This window comes from Sciurus vulgaris (genome assembly GCF_902686455.1).
Source record: "Sciurus vulgaris genome assembly, chromosome: 10".
Taxonomy (NCBI): domain Eukaryota; kingdom Metazoa; phylum Chordata; class Mammalia; order Rodentia; family Sciuridae; genus Sciurus; species Sciurus vulgaris.
The window spans coordinates 118,782,013-118,800,259 of NC_136470.1; the positions used below are offsets into that span (position 1 = coordinate 118,782,013).

Consider the following 18,247-nt stretch of genomic DNA (forward strand, 5'->3'; position numbering starts at 1 on the left):
AGAAATACAAATCAAAAGTACCCTAAGATTTCATCTCACCCCAATTAGACTGGCGATTATCAAGAACATATGCAACAATAGGTGTTGGCGAGGATGTGAGGAAAAAGGTACACTCATACATTGCTGGTGGGGTTGCAAATTAGTGCAGCCACTCTGGAAAGCAGTATGAAGATTCCTCAGAAAGCTTGGAATGGAACCACCATTTGACCCAGCTATCCCACTCCTTGGCCTATACCCAAAGGACTTAAAATCAGCATACTACAGAGATACAGCTACATCAATGTTCATAGCTGCTCAATGCACCATAGCCAGAGTGTGGAACCAACCTTGATGCCCTTCAGTTGATGAATGGATAAAGCAACTGTGGCATATATATACAATGGAATATTACTCTGCCATGAAGAATGATAAAACTATGGCATTTGCAGGCAAATGGATGAAATCAGAGTATATCAAGCTAAGTGAGATAAGCCAATCTCAAAAAACTAAAGGACGAATGATCTGGCTGATAAGCGGATGAGGACATATAAGGGGGGGTAGAAGGGGTTAGTGTTAGGGTTAGTGTTAGGTTTAGGGTTAGGGATAAGGAGGGTGGTAAGAATGGAGGAAGGAAGGACTGTATAGAGGGAAAAGAGGGGTGGGAGGGGTGGGGGCAAGGGGAAAAAATAACAGAATGAATCAAAGAACATTGCCCTATGTAAATTTATGATTTTTAATTAAAAAAAAGAATAACAACAACAACAAAAAAAAGTGCCATGCTCTCTCATGCTAGGCAAGTGCTCTACCACTAAACTACATCCCATGCCTTTTTATTTTATTTTGAGATAGAGACTCGCTCAATTGCCTAGGCCTTGAGCTTGAAATCCTAAGTAGCTGGGATTACAGGTGTGTGCTTCTCTGCCCAGTTTAGGTATCTGTTTGATATGCTGATTTCATTTCCTTTGGATATACACCCAGAAGCTGGATCATATGATAGATTTATTTAGTTTTTAAGAAACCTCCATACTATTCTGCATAATATCTATACTAACTTATATTGCCACCATAAATTGCACAATTAAAATCATCATCATCATCATCATCATCATCATCATCATCATCATCATCATCAAAGAGCATTAGAAAGCAAAGAGCCCAATTCTGTTTTTCCATTACTTCATTGATATTCTTATCAGGGGTAGATTAGGAGTTTTGGATACCTTGATTAATAAAACTTAAATTGTAAAACAAAAAAATTACATGTACCTTGAAGTTAAAATAACTTCTTCCCAGATTGTCCCATTGCAAAATTCTGGAAAAAAATCACTGAAGCTGAATGTTTTAATTTGGAGTGCCCTTTTCTTGTGTCCTAGCATCTATTGGCACAATTTATAGGACATTTTAGTATTGACTTTGTGTAAACTGCTTAAGTGCTTGTTTTCTAAAACTGACCAAGCCAGGGAGCCCCTTAACCCTTCCACTGCTTCTTATGGCTGTGATGACCTCTTATGGTGACATTTGTGCTCTAGGGCAGTGGAGTCTAACTAATGCTGCTGCTCAGATTAAGGGGGTGCTTTTATTGTGACTGGTGGCATTGAAATGATGAGAGCACAGGCTTTTGAAATACCTTTCTAGGGAGGGAACTCACAGAATAATCCTTATTACTGAGGAGAAATTTGCTGCTCTCAGAGTGCCAAGCACTTTCCTGTCAGAAAAGACAATCTCTTGTGGTCGTACAGGAGATGATTGTTTAGGATTGCTCAGGTAGTTATATCTGCTTTGCTCTAACTACAGTTTTAGGAGACTCACAAGTTGTAATAATAGAGTTTATTAATCATTGTGGTCATTAATATATGTAAGAATGTTAACAAAATCCAAGGGATAATTCCCACTTAAATATGTCAGAGTTTAAGGCTTATCAGTTTGAAGTGAAACGTCTGTGAAATGAGATGACTTACTCATACTTCACTCATGTTCAGCATCAGATTATACATTTCCGAAATATCCAGTTGGAATACACACAGTGAAGCTCACCATCATATACATCCACAAGACTGGGATCCTAATTAGAATAAGATATATTCCATGCTTGTATAAATATATCAAAATAGATTCTACTTTCGTGTATAACTAAAAAGAATCCCAGCAGCTCGGGAGGCTGAGGCAGAAGAATCTTGAGTTCAAAGCCAGACTCAGCAAAAGTGTGGTGCTAAGCAACTCAGTGAGACCCTATCTCTAAATAAAATACAAAAAATAGGGCTAGGGATGTGGCTCAGTGGTTAAGTGCCCCTGAGTTCAATCCCCAGCACCCACCCCTACCCTACCCCGCAAAAAAGAAAGAAATGTGCAGTTGCCCATTGAGCATATTAAGATGTTAAGTATCTTCCACAAACTTCTGCAAGAGCTTCTCCAAACCCTCAACAAAAAAGAATAATAGAGATATCCTTTCTTGTGATTTGTAATGAGCAAAAGTGTTTTAACCTTGCAGCCCTGAAAATGTTGAATGCAGTGGTTTGACCCCATTCCAGATTTAGTTTTATTTTTACTTCAAACAGGAACAGTATATTTTTCCTTTCTTTATCACAAGTGAGTGACCTATGCATTAGAAAGTGTCCATTTGCATTCCAAGTTCAATGTATTTGTCTCCTCTATAATATCAAGTTCAGATTACATCAGTGATTCCCACAACTTGAGCACGTATCAGAATTATCTAGAAGCTTAAAACACAGGTCTGGTGTATCACCAAGAATTTGTATTTCTGACAATTTCTCATGTGATGTTAATGTTCCAGGTCCAGACACCACTTCAAAATTTCTCAGGGGAGTAAGGCTAGCTAGTCATAAACCAGACATTGAGTGATTCTAGGCAAACTCAGGAGAGAGAAGGAGGAGAGCATTTAAAAGGGAACTGGATAGACCAGAAACTAGGACCTGGATGGATAGCTAAGAATTAGACAGAGGCCATTTTACTGAGGGTAAATACTCTTAAACAATTTTTTCATAGCTAAGATGTGTAAGCTATATTTCCTTTTCCCTCCTTATCCTATAAATATTTACAAAGCTTATTTTTATGATAAGCCAGATGTCACAGAGTGATGAAGGAAACAAGGTCCCTGTCTTAATGAGTTCCCAGCCAGGAAGGCAGATAATCCTAGGGCACTGTAACTAGCACAGCCCACACAGCTAGCAAGGGAGATGGGGCGTGTCAGCGGAGGCGGGGCACTTCCACGTGAGGCAAGGCCCAGGAAGGCTGCAGAGAGGAGGAAGGTTTGTAATTCCTGCATCTGGGAAGACAGGGCAAGGTCAAATTCATTATAGTGTTCCCAGAGTCTAGCACATAGCATGACACAGAGTATTTTCAGTAATCATTTAAGAAGTTAATGGAAAGATAGGTGTGGAGTTGCCACGTGGGCAGGAAGGATTTGTGTTCTCTAGAAAGGATCAAGCAGGGCGAAACAACTGGATGTATTCATGGAACTTCTTATTGAGGAAGAGATTGGCGAACCCGGGTATACAATGCCAAGACCACAGAGAACCTCATGTGCCGGGTTAGGAGTCTGAACCTTATCCTGAGGGTTAGGATACCACTGGCTTTTCAGCAAAATCAGAAAAGTTCACCTTTAATAAACAATAAGGACAGTGCTTTAAAAGGAGTGATGTGAGATGGAGAACTAAAGGACTAAAATTACACAGCAGATCAAATATCACTATAGTAACTGTTCAGACCATCACCATTTAGTAGGAAAGACGGGTGACATCTGCCTTCATTTTCATTGAACTTTGTAGAAAGGAAAATTCTGTCTTCATATTTCCTAGTAACCACATTGTGAACCAAGGCAATATGTGAAGTTTAACATTCTTACGTGTTTGGGAAATTGGTTGTAGGTCTAAAAAGAGTAGTCAACAGCAGAATGATAAATGACCTTGGTAAACTGTATTTATAAAAGGCTTTGTACATTCAAACTGGATATTGGACAGAAGTAATTAGAATTTCACAGATGCTCCAAACCTCTCTGTTCATTAAGATTCCTTTAGTGTGTCGATATATCTGATCAATTTGGGTTTTTGGAAACTTTTGCCCTGAATTTCTTCCATTAACATTGGTATAATTAATGTCTACTAAATGATATGACTGATACAGACTAGAGAAGGCATCAGGGCTTCTGACTCCCTTAGAAACTTCCTTCGCTTAAGCCCATCAAACTTTAAGCTATTAAGTAGGATGACTGACAACCACTTAACCTTGTGCTGTTGTGTTTTTCATCTTGACAGAAAATAATTTCTCATAATAATTGAAGCAATTTCAACACAGTGTCTTATCTGTGGCTACTCACACATTTAAACCCTAGGAAAGGAGGGATACTTTGGATCATAAGCCACTTGGATCATTTTGATGTGGAGACACAATGTGATGGTCATTATCCCTTTTGTCTATGTCTTATAGAAATTTAAACCTCTCCAACTTCTTTAAAACTTGAAAGAATGAACAGATATAGAATTACTGGCAATTTACGGAGAACCTGCTGCATGTCTTCCACGTTGTCAGACACCTTCATTTGATAGATGTGTGGAGATGGAGTGGGGGCAGGGAAAGACCTCATAATATAAATAAGTCCCTACAACCACAGTATTAATCATCCTTATTACTACACTCTTAGTGAAGAATGTTCTGGGTATTCCTATTATCTAAGGGAAAAACTACCAGCAATAAAGTTTATATCTAAAAGAGAAACTGAGCAATCATTAATCCTACATTTCTTCGTTACTTCTACTTTATGGTTTCATTGAAGCTGATACATTTTGTACAGGGAGTGCTGCACATTGTACTGGGGTTACACAGATAACAGACTTGGGTCCTGTCCTTGAGGACTTTTGATTTCATAGTGGAACTTAAACAAGGGCCTAAATAACTATGAATAGACAAGAGTGTTCAGAAAACGGGAAGATAGCTTTAATGCGAGGGATAGAAGTCATGAAGGAAACTCTAAGAATCAGATAGCATCTGAGATAATTTCTGACACTGGATTTGATCATGAGGGGATAAGAATAGAGTCCATACAGTAGAAGAAGTTGGCAGCTTTTGCCTGGGAATGATAAGTGCTTCTATTTGGTGTTATTTGCTGAATCATCCCACTGGTGAATATGCCATGAATATCTAGTTAATTTTGACTTTTTTTTCAAATAAATAAGACGTTTTCCTAAGCCATAGGGAAGAAGTGAGGCTAAAAATAATGAATAAGGATTATTGTGAGGATAGATCTTAAAAATAATTGGAAAAGGTAGAAATGGTCCTTGCAGTGTCTTACGGAAGCATCTCTTGACTTTCACAGAAGCTAAGGAGTAGATGATGCAAGATAATTCTTTTTAAAATTTGTCTTCTGTGCTGCTGACTGTAGAGGGAGCATGTGCTTCATGTAGCAATTGTTACGATTGACACTGGTGAACCGTGAGACCCTGTTGGATGTTCTCACCTGGAGAGAGGCCACTTCAGTGGCAGCTGGTGGTGGACTGTGTGGAATGCCTGCTTGCAGAACCAAAAATCTTGGCCCTGGATCTGCCTCGCTAAATGCTCAGCGAGACTGGAGCTCCACGTGAGCTTAGGAGAAGTGGTGGGAATGCAGATCCCCTGTCATCCACTCATCCCCAGAAGCAGTGCAGTCATGCTTCTGAGGGTATGTGATTGCATGCAGCATGGGAAGCATCATCTCGCCTGCCTGGGCGTGAAGGTTGCTAGTGAGCCGTACTAAGTGAGCAAATTAACCTGAACATTGGAACTTTAGAGACTGCCTGTTGTGCAGGGAGAATATCAAGCTGTTTCTTTCTGGCACTAATTAGACACCAAACCAATTGCTTCTTGAGGCCACTCTGGTTAGATCAGTAAAGGAATTTTTGTCCAGTTACTTTAAAGTACTATTAAGTTATTTATGTGAAAAGTTAGAAGTGCACAGAAGGCTACATTTGCCTGCAGAAACTTAATTATGAAGTATATATCAGGCACAGAAACATTGCAGGGTACACAAAGGAACATCAGATGTAGTTTCTGTTTTCAAGGAATTTGCAGATTAATAGGAGTGTTACTCTCGATCAAATGATTAGAACTCCAGATAGCTCACAGTGAATTCCCAGATGAATGAGGCAGATGGAATGGGATAGACCAGTGGTTCTCAAACTCTAGCAGGCACTATGCCCAGAGGTTCTGATTCACTAGCTTTGGGGTGGAGCCCAGGAGTCTGCATTTTAACTCGTCCTGGTGCTATTGGTGCTGCTGGTCCAGAAACCACCTATGAGAACCATCATGATAGAACAACAGGAACGGAAGTGCTCTGCTCTCACCACCAGCTAAGGCTTTAAAGGGTGCTTGCTCATTTGTGATACATTTTAATAAATTGAACCAAGTTTTCAATAAAAGTGCCTCACATTCAATTTTTAATATTTATGACACCCTTGGAGAGATTGTTATTTACAACCTAGGAAAAGCTTTTCTTTCAATATTTAGGTTATTATTAACTGGAAAGAATAAAGAGTGCTTTGACCCAACAAATCTACATCACGAATCCTAAAGAAACAATAAAATTTGTTTATTTCCGCTCTACCTAAGAAAGAAAGAAACAATCAGAGTTGTGTGTAAAGATAAACCTACAGGGCTACTGATGGCAGTGTTGTTTATAATAGTGAAAAATTGGGATCACAATAAATGCTTAGTAATGGGGGCTTGTACAGCTTCTAAAATAAAAAAACATTATACAGTTTATTTTTTTAAATGATAGTGTAGAGGCTGGGATTGTGGCTCAGTGGTACAGCACTTGCCTAGTAGGCATGAGGCTCTAGGTTCAAGTCCCAGCACCATAAAAATAAATAAAATGATGGTGTAACTACATATTCATTGGCATAAGTGTTGTTATAAACTAACGAAGTATGCAAAACTGCAGTTGATTCATACTTTCACACACACACGCACACAAAAAAAAAAAAAAAAAAAAAACAAACACATATGCACACACAATTTGGAAATTCCAAAGCATTGATAGTGATTTTTCTCTGTATGGGTTTCTTTTTCTGTGTTTTCTAATTTGTCTGCCATGAACATGGACAACTTATGTGATTATTTTCAACTAAAGAGAAGAAAGTACTGATATTCTTAAGTATTTCAGTCAGTCTGGATTCCAGCCCAACTTACTGCTACAGAAAAGCAGGTTTTGTTTATAAAGCTAAGATTTTCCATGTTGGAAGCCTAGAATAATTAAATTCCCAAGACACAGGCTACTGTCTCTATAGGGAAGGAAAAAGGAAAAATTATAGGATCTGGCTTCCACGAATCTCTTCTTCACTTGCATCCACATTTAATTGCTGCATGTCAGTGCCAAACCAGACACTTCCTTTTTTCTTTTTATTTGATAGGTGCTATTCTTAGAGAAGCATCTTCTGGCTTATTCAAAAGGAATCAAAAAGTTTTCAGATCCCTGAACTGTTGTTGTTTTTAATCGTCTATAAAATTCAGCTGAATATTTGTAGTGGGAAATAACCATTTAGTAAAAACAGACAGTTTGTAAAATTCCCATCTTTTAGTATTCATTGTCTCCCCTATGAGATGACAGGGGAGTTTACCCTTCCAAGCTGACCCACTTTCTTCCAACTATTTAACGTTGGCATAGATGGTGGGTGCTGTTTATTCATTACGAAGATCCCTATGCAAAGCACTGTGATGGGGGTGCTCCAGGGAAGAGGGAGGCAGTGTAAATTCACTGTGGGCCTTTGCTAACAATAATGTATCTCTATATATGTGATTGCATTTAATTTTTACTAGAGCCCTAGAAAGTAGGGGTTGTTTTTCCTCATAATGAGGAAACTGAGTTATAGTTTCATTACTTATTGAACAAAAATCTGAGTCAGAACTCAAATCCAGGTCTTCTAAGCCAGCTCACATATTCATGCTAATATGCCCCAGCTCCCTTCCTAGTGGAAAGCCCCTGAGGTTGTTCCCTCCTAGACCATATTCTTCCACCTCCTGTTGGCTCTTTCTTCTCTAGACTCCTGATGTCACTTGGCTTTGATACAGCTGCTGCTGCTACAGGGTTGATGACAACTTCCTTATGTGGTGGCATCTGCCCTGTGACAATAAAAACAATTCTCTGAAAAATATGGGGATGGACATGGAGTGCTAGGAATGGTCACATCATCATGTCTGTTATTGCTCTTGTCTAATCCTCAACTCATCAGAGGAACCAAGACAATCATCTTCACAACTCCCCTCAACCCCAGGAGCATGTTTCTGGGGCCTGGGTTCTTCAGAAAGGAGTCTTTAACACAAAATTGAGTGGGCAGGAGTGCCCTTGGGATAGACCACTGGTGATAAAACGTGAACGATGCGGATGGAGCAGAGAGAGAAACGAGCAGTGATACAGGCCTGGCAAACCTTAGCCAATCCCATGGGGAATTCTGGACCCATCAGAGTTGTCTGAATAGACAAAAATGGTCAGACTTTCTACCTCTACCATGATCAGTCATAAGTGGAGGCCACCTGGAAGGTCATGGCTTTGGGTGAGAAAGCTTTCTACAACTGAGGCAATTCCTGAAGAGGCCACAGCCACAGGCTTACTTGTTTACATCACTCTTAACGGCTGGGGTAGCAAGCCCTTCCTTGAAGGGGCCGGGGAACAGTGCCTCGCCATCCCTGGGGCATTGAGGTAACATGATGAAAATAGCAATCAGCTTTTCTTTGTCTTTTTACATAATTTTATTGCCATCTTAATGTTCACTCTCATCACAGAAAGGCTGAAGAAAAAATCTCCACAAAGGTTGAGTCAGCCATTCCTCTCATCAGAGTAGAACAGTTTTCACAACACCCTGCGAATTCATGACCCTATCCATGATAAGCTGTAGGGCTGTCATCTGGAGGGGTGGAGAAATAGGATGGCAGATGTAATGATATCCCCAAATTTCAACCTTTCTGAGGGAGGGATTTGTCTGATGATCTGATTTTGCAAAATCAACACATAAAAATGCTTATTTTATTGTGGGGCATTCAAAAGAGCATTCCTTTGGGATTCAGTAGACCATAGCTGTAGTCCTAGCTCTGCCACCTTGGGTGAGACAGATAGCGTCTCTTGGTCTCCCCATCTGTAAAGCTGAAGGAATTTGACTTGAAAAGTTCTTTGGTTGTCCCCAGCTCAGTATCATATTGCTTTCCCCTCACTGGGGCCAGGGATCAGCCAACTATAGCCAAATAGCTCATTGCCTGTTTTTGTAAATAATGTTTTACTGTAACATAGCCATGCTCATTTCTTTATTTATTTCTTATGATTGTTTTCATGCTCTCACAGTGGAGTGGAGTCATTGCAACTGGTCTGAAGTCTGAAATATTCACTACCTGTCCCTTTATAGAAAAGTTTGTTGACCCCTGGTCTAGGTGAATCTTCTATCAGGTTCCATTCCAAGAAGTTGGAGGAGAAATGTGGAGCATGAGACCATGCCTTTGCTATCATTTGGACAGAGTGGTGTCTATCAAGCAACTACTATTTCTTGAATGTGCCTGAGGAAATTGAGAGAAAGAGAGAGTTAAAGGAGATTAGAGGGGAAGCATTTAGTGCACCAAAGGCAGTGTCTGTAAGGAATCCTGAGTAAGCAACGTCCCAGGTGCTTAAGTGAGATCTTGTTTGCCAAAATATCCACCCCTGCAGTCCCTAGATCAGCTTTTTATTACCCACATGCAGGTTTGGCAAGGAGGTCAAACACAGGTTTTGTTTTATGATCAAGGTTATTTGTCCAGCAACTAAAATGAGTAAAGAGCAATTTCAGAAGGAAATTTTGAAAGAAATGAAAGAAGAGTCTCTCTCTGCTGGCAAAATGTCAAACCATCAAGTTGTCACTTCTATGAGGAAAATAGCTCTGCTGGTAAGAGATGATAGAAGTAGGAGGATTCCTGACAATATTATTATTATGAGTTGTGCTTTGCATTGTTAAAAAACACAGCTTCTGGATGCTTAATGCCTCTTCATATCATTTTATTTTCATCTCATTGTCAAAACATCTCCATGGGGTAGAGTCAAGTGTTATAATCCTTGTCATTCTATATTTTACAGGCGAAAAAAGAGACTTGAGGGTGATTTTTCCTGATGTTTCAGGCATTTGTTGTTGACATTTATTTTTGGTCCCAGCCATTTGCATTTTAGTATTTGGTCCCTTTGATTGCTCTTTATCTTTGTTTGTTTAGATATTATCTCCCCTTTTTTTTTTTAAATTGACCTAGTTCAAATATTTATTTTTATAATTTTTCTTTCTTTTTTTTATTGTAAACAAATGGGATACATGTTGTTTGTCTGTTTGTACATGGGTTAAAGACATACCATTTGTATAATCATAAATTTACATATGGTAATGTTGTTTGATTCATTCTATTATTTTTTCCCTTCCCCCCCACCCCTCCCACCCTTCTTTTCCCTCTAAACAGTCCTTTCTTTCTCCATTCTTGTCCCCCTCCCTAACTCTAACCCTACCCCTAACCCTAACCCTAACACTAAGTCCCCCCACCCTCCCCCTTATATGTCATCATCCACTTATCAGCGAGATCATTCATCCTTTAGTTTTTTGAGATCGGCTTATCTCACTTAGCATGATGGTCTCCAATTTCATCCATTTGCCTGCAAATGCCATAATTTTATCGTTCTTTATGGCTGAGTAATATTCCACTGTATATATATACCACAGTTTCTTTATCCACTCATCAATTGAAGGACATCTAGGTTGGTTCCACAATCTGGCTATTGTGAATTGAGCAGCTATGAACATTGATGTGGCTGTGTCTCTGTAGTATGCTGATTTTAAGTCCTTTGGGTATAGGCCAAGGAGTGGGATAGCTGGGTCAAATGGTGGGTCCATTCCAAGTTTTCTAAGGAATCTCCACACTGCTTTCCAGAGTGGCTGCACTAATTTGCAGCCCCACCAGCAATGTATGAGTGTACCTTTCTCCCCACATCCTCGCCAACACCTGTTGCTTGTATTTTTGATAATCGCCATTCTAATTGGGGTGAGATGGAATCTTAGGGTAGTTTTGATTTGCATTTCTCTTATTACTAGAGATGTTGAACATTTTTTTCATATGTTTGTTGATTGCTTGTACATCTTCTTCTGTGAAGTGTCTGTTCATTTCCTTAGCCCATTTGTCGATTGGATTATTTGTATTCTTGGTGTAGAGTTTTTTGAGTTCTTTATAGATTCTGGAGATTAGTGCTCTATCTGAAGTATGATTGGCAAAGATATTCTCCCACTCTGTAGGCTCTTTCTTCGCATTGCTGATAGTTTCCGTTGCTGAGAGAAAGCTTTTTAGTTTGAATATATCCCAGTGGTTGATTCTAGCTTTTATTTCTTGTGCTATGGGAGTCCTGTTAAGGAAGTCTGGTCCTAGACCAACAAGGTGAAGATTTGGACCTACTTTTTCTTCTATAATCTGCAGGGTCTCTGGTCTGATTCCGAGGTCCTTAATCCATTTTGAGTTTAGTTTCGTGCATGGTGAGAGATATGGGTTTAGTTTCATTCTGTTGCATATGGATTTCCAATTCTCCCAGCACCATTTGTTGAAGAGGCTATCTTTTCTCCATTGCATATTTTTGGCACCTTTGTCTAGTATTAGAAAATTGTATTTATTTGGGTTTGTGTCTGTGTCCTCTATTCTGTACCATTGATCTACCTGTCTATTTTGGTGCCAATACCATGCCGTTTTTGTTACTATTGCTTTGTAATAAAGTTGAAGTTCGGGTATTGAGATTCCCCCTGCTTCATTTTTCCTGCGAAGGATTGATATCTCCCCTAGTACACTCTATGCCTGTTCATAGAAGGTTAGAATTGAGGGAAGTTTAATGAAGTCACTTAAATACAAAACGAGGAAACTGAGGCCAGGGAAGTGGTCTGAAGGCCACAGAGCTATTGAGAGTAGATCCAGAATAGTAACTGTGGCCCCCTAAAGGCTAGTGCTTTTTCCATAGACCCTTACTATACTTCTTGTATTCCCTGTGCCTTGCCTAGTATTTGGCTTTTATGGGTTAGGATCCTAGCTACTATTTACATTGCCTTTGATTTTAACTCTCACCCATTAAGCATAATAAACTAAAAAAAGTGAGCAAATTAAGCAGAAGGGAGAAAATAATAAAAATAGAATGAAATAAATGAAAAAATTATAGAAAATAATAGACATGAATGAAGCAAAAGTTGATTATAAAAATAATCAACAGAATTAACAGATTTTACTGATACTGATGAAGAAAGTAAGAGAGAAAACTCACATTAGTAAATCAGTAATGAAAAATGAAATGTTAGTACCAACTTAAAAAAAAAGAATTATAAAGTATCCTATGGACAGTATACCAACAGATCAGACAACTTAGATGAAATGGGCATATTTGTAGAGAGATACAAATTACTGAAAGTGATTAAAGAAGAAATAGAAAATTGGAATAGGCCTATCATGGGTAGTAGTAATCAAAATAGTAATTTAAAAACTTCTGACAAAGGAAATCCCAGGCTCAGATGGCCTCACTGGTGAATTCTACCAAACATTCAAAGAAGAATTAATATCATCCATTCTGAAATTCTTCTGAAAAAAAAATGAGGAAACACTTCTCGACTCATTCTGTGAAAGCAGTATTATTGCCCTAATGTCAACACAAGGCAAAGACATAACAAGAAAAAACAAAGCTACTTACCAATATTCATTATAAATATGTATATGAAAACTACCAACAAAATACAAGCAAGGCAAACCCAGAAACATAACAAGAGTTATACTGACCAGGTGACACTTTTTTCAGGAATACAAGGGTGACTTAATATCAGAAAATAAATTAATGTCGTACACCATGTTAACAGAATAAAAGGAGAACGTTATATGGTCATTGCAATAGATGAAGAAAAGGCATTTGGAAAAAATTTTACACATTTTCTCATTAAAAACACTCAACAAGCTAGGAACAGAAGAGAACCTCTAAAACCTGATAAAGGGTATCTATGGGGGGAAAAGCCTTTAACAAATTCTTAATAGGGAATGTTTTTCCCCTTCAATAAGGAATGAGATAAGAATTTTTTCTTTTACCACTTTTTACCACTTTTATTTAACATTGTACTAGATATTCTAGGTGAAGAAAAGAAATAAGAGAAATCCAGATTATAAAGTAAGAACTAAATTATCTCTTTGCAGATACCATGATCTTATATATAAAATATCCCTATAAAACCATCAAAAAACTATTAAAACTAATAAATAAATTCAAAAGGCTATAGGGTACAAAATAAATATGCAAAAATCAATTGTATTTCTATATGTTATGGGGAAACATGTTTAAAAATGGAACCTTGCTGCATGTTTGTAGTCCTGATTTTTAGGAGGCTGAGGTGGGAGGGAAACTGAGCCCAGGAGTTCAAGAGAAGCCTGGCCAACATAGTGAGAGACCCCATCTCAAAATACAGGCAGAGAAGGAGGAGAGGAGGAGGAGGAGAGAAAATGATTAAGAAAATAATTCCACTTAAAGAATAAAATTTATGCAATATATGCTCTGTGCTGAACCAAACTTTGGAAATACAAAGATGAACATGGGCAAAAATATTTGTGGATTTTATCTCTGTTTAATCTCAGATTATTAAAAAAAACCTACAATTCAACAAGAAAAAGATCACTAGCTCAATTTAAAAATAGGTTGAAGAGTTGAATAGAATTTCTCCAAAGAAGATCTACAGATGGCCAGTCACTACATGAAAATATGCTAAACATTAAGCAGTTATCAGGGAAATGAAAATCAAATTCACAATGAGTTACCACTTTGTGCCCATTAGGATAGCTATTAAAAACAAACAAAAAGGGAAAATAGCAGTGCTGGCATGTTGTAGAGAATCCTTGTACATGGATGGTGGAAATATAAACTGCTGAAATCTCTGTGCAGGTATAAAACAATTTGGTGGCTCCTCATTAAGATAAACAGAATTACCATGTAACTCAGAAATTCTACTCCTAGGTATGTACCATGAAAGTAAAAATCAGAAACTCAAAGAGATATTTGAAAGCCAATGATCTTTATTCATAATAACCAAAACATGGAAACAGTCCAGTTGATCATCAGCAGATGAATGAATAAACAAAATGTATTATATACGTACAATGGAATACTATTCACCCATAAAAAGGAAGTTCTGATACATGATACAACATGGAATTGAGATAAACCAGATACAAACAGTCACATATTGTCTGTTTCTTCTCTTATAAGGTATTTTGAACAGTCAAATATATAGAGACAGAAAGTAGCTTAGAGACCACCAGCGACAGGAAGGTGAAGAAAATGAGGTGTTATTGTTTAATAGTCAAAGAGTTTCTGTTTGAGATGATGAAACATTTTTAGAAATAGTGGTGATGGTTGTACAGTATCAATGTAATTAACACTTTTGGATTATAAACATAAAAGGAAATTTAAATGTTTTAAAAAAGATGAACAGGACATGATTTCTGAGCTCAAAGAGCTTATTAACTAGTTGGAAAGGGTAAGGGAGAGATTGACATTGATAGCTAAGAGTATTAAAATGCAAAATGTGGCAAGTAGCCACTCAACTAGCACCCAGTTCAGGGGTCACAAAGAGTGGTTATTCACCGAGTGATGTTAACTAGGCAGCGTAGAGCAGGTGGCCAACATCCAGGACTATGAAATAGAGCAAGGCTTGGTTTCAAGTTCCAGCCATGGAATGTACCCATTGCATAACATTGCTCAAGTTATTTAATGTCTTAATACCTCACCTTCCTCACTGAAAAATGTATCTATTTCCTAGGAACCTTACCTAGATGATACAGGTGAAATGTTTAGCCCAGGATCTGGTTTAGCCATTATTATTATTGATTTAGTGGTGGTTTGCTTTTTCCTTGTTAATGATGAATCAGAATGAATCTGGATAGAAATCAAGTCTGCAAAAGCAATAAACAGATTCAAAGCCTGAAATAAAACTTACACTTCTGAATCTGGAAGACAAAGGGACATAAGATGGAAAGGTGGGGTGAAGAATTGAAGGATAAAACCAAGGAAAGGGAAGAACAGTGGAGAGCAGACCAGAGAGCCCGGGAGGAGAATTTGAGGAAGTCTGAATGACTAGGGGGAGGAGTGGACCTGGCTGACAGGAAACTCAGTGGAACTAGTGGTTTTGACATCTCTCTGTAGCTCTGTTTTCATAAAAGTTCCCACTTGTTCTGGAAAAGGGAGTAATGGGGATGAGGAAAAGGAAGCAAATGCTCAAATTGTCCATGTGACCTTTCTCCCACCATTTTCTTTCTAGAATTCTGAATCCTAAGTTTTTTTTTTTTTTTTTTTTCTTTTTAATGTCAATCAATGGTCTGAGATCTGAGCACAGCGACACTCTCCTCTGCTCAGACAGCGTGGCAATGGACATTCTCCCTGTGTATTATTGGGGTTGTCTCCCCTCCTAGGGAGCAGCCAGCCTGAGCAGTGAGTGAGTAGAAGAAAGTTACAAGTGGCAGAGCAGAGTGGTCAGTTTTACACGTACCACTTTTTTTAACTGGTGATTGAATCCAGGGGCATCTCCAGCATCCCCCTACTCCCTCTTTGGAGTCAGGGTTCCACCAGCCTGGACTGTAACTTGGGATCATCCTGTCTCAACCTCTTAAGTCACTGAGATTACAGGCATGCATCACTATACACAGCTACACATACCACTTTTAAAAAATCATCATTGTCATTGGTAAGAGCTGTGTCTGGTGGTTAGTCAGTGGATATTCTTTAGTTTTAGAAACTGACAGAAGAAAAATACTGCTTAAGGAATACTTCTTACCAGGATTCACTGTTCTTTAGAAAAAGATGGAGATGAAGCAAAAACAAAGGCCATCAAAAGTAGATAGATGGTGGCTAGATCTTTGGTGGGAGAGGGTGTGTGAAGTTATTGTAGGAAATGGTTGAACTCACAAGCGCACCTAAAATAGTATCTGTCTCACACATAGATACTATTTTTCAAATGTATGACAATTCTCTTATTAGTAAAGAGAAAATTAATTTAAAAAATCAACTTGGGAATTAAGGATTCACCTATATTTAAGCAAAATCTTTAAGAAAGCCAAGCTCTGGAATGAGGCCTTCATGGGTATGTGAGGAGTTCAATTACATAGGACCCTGGGTTCAGGAGGGACCCCACCCTTGGAGCTTAATGAAACTTTATCTTTGAATTTGTGCTTTGTGAGTGATGCTCACAATGGTCCAATGGAATATATGCCAGGATTTTAAAGCCTTGTTGATGTGCTGTCTCACTTCTAGATCCCTTTCGGGGAAGTGTCCTCCATCAGCCTCTCCCTAAACCTAGCCTGGTGACCACTGCCATCTCCATCTTCAGAGGGGTGTTGGGCACAAGTAGGGAAGAGTCAGGGTCATTCACAGGCTATGTCTGCATTCCCTTTGAGAATATCTCTAGCTCACGTCCTGCGTGGGCAAGGGAAAGGGTTCCTGTCAGAGGGATGGACTGGCTGTGATATAAAAACTGTGAAATTTATATATCAGAAATATAAGACAGACGGCAAGAATATTTTAAGAGCAGGGCTGTGACCAGTTGGGCTGTCCAGAAGGGTCTGGCTCTAACAAAGGAAGAAACCCCCGCTTACTTTATTTATATTGGTACAGATCAAAAGCAACTGGTAGAAGCTTCTTTGAGAAAAACAAGATAGGGGTTGGGGTAAGCAGGCCATTTGGTTCTGGTGGGTCACTCCCATCTCCACTGAGCAGTGAGCTAACACAGGATACCACATGACTCAGGTGTTCTCAAACAGTGGATATCTGACTGTGAGTTCCTAAGGCCAGGCATTCCTGGTTAATGGCTCAAACTTCGCCTGGTTCTCATACCAGTCATGGATGGCTTCCTGCAAGTATTCTGGTTCTGAGGGAGAGGAACATTAAATACTCAGGAGAAAAAGAAAAAAAAAAAAAAAACACACCATGACAGGTGCAGAAACAGATGTAGAAGAAAGAAAACAGCTTTCTCTTGCTCTCTGAACAAGAAGCCCTATATGGCCACTTAGCACTGGATGCCATAAGTTTTGTAGCTGGCCTAAGAGCTTTGTTACTCAGTGTGGTCCCAGGACCAGTAGCACTGGTATTACTTGTAGGTTTATTAGAAATAGAGAATCCCCAGCTCTGTTCAGACCTAAATCAGAATTTGCTTTTTTAACAGTATCTCTGGGTGATTCACATCACATTAAAGTTTGAGAAGCAAATCACACTCTGGGATTTAATAACCGATTAGATGATGTCTTCAGTTCTAGCCCCAGTTGTTTTATCTTTGTTAAATGTGTTGTCCTTTCCTCTGACATAAAGCAATCACTGTTCATATTAGAAGGTGAGATAAAGAGGTCAGAAAACTGGCCAGTATGGAACACTGAGCCCCAAGCATTGCCCACTCTGTTGCTTGGAATTATATTTCCCCTGTTCTATACCCTTGGGTTCAAGGCTTAGTATCTTTCCTAGCAATGCTGAGAGCCTTCTGATGGGAACAGCGGCCAGCTTAAAATAACCTGCAGCTCTCCTAGAAATTGGTTTGACCTTTATTTGCATAAGCCTTCAGACTGTGCCAGCATTCTCTGGGAGACTGGAAAGCAGCGCTTACCTTTCCTTCTTGTCAGGGCTGGTTTTTGAGCTCACATGAGGGTTACTTGACATGGTGTGGTTTAGTAACTTTTCAGGTCCTAGGCAAAATGTTTGTAGAAAGCAGCCCACATGAATATGGAGTGGACCTCTAAGCCTTCCTCCCCACCCCGCAGGTCTTCCCTGGGAATAAGTAGCTGTTCTGGCCAGAGCTGGTGGGAAGGTGAGAGCTGAGATGATGCTTCTGTTCAATGACAGTGAGTGCTGAGGCAGGTTTCCCTCCCAGGAATGGAGAAAGGGGAGCAGTCTCTTTGGACTTGTGTCTTTGACATGGTCATGTACTAAGAAGAATGGGTTGTTTAGGGAACTAATGGTAGTGTGCCCTGTTCAAAGTCATACCTGTTGATCTAGCCTGGGGATCTAGCCTGAGGAGAGCTCAGGATTTTTACAAAATTAAGCAGCAAAATAGTCATCTCAATGGTATCAAAGTGGAAGGCATGCCTTCAGGGAATGTGCAAAAGGAGGATGTATTAGAAATTAGCATTAGATTTTTCACATTTAAAAATGTGAAAGAATAAAATCCTTCACTAATATGTAAAATGGAGACTGGTCCCAGCTTCCTTGGTTGGTCCTTAAATCAGACAGTATTATATGAGATCCCCT

General features: G+C 39.0%; 1 protein-coding gene across 10 annotated transcripts in view; it reads left to right on the forward strand.

Moving 5' to 3' along the window:
• Positions 1-18,247, forward strand: part of NEK11 (NIMA related kinase 11) — a 349,893-nt gene that overhangs the window by 254,978 nt on the left and 76,668 nt on the right. The gene's annotated exons all lie outside the window — the stretch shown is intronic.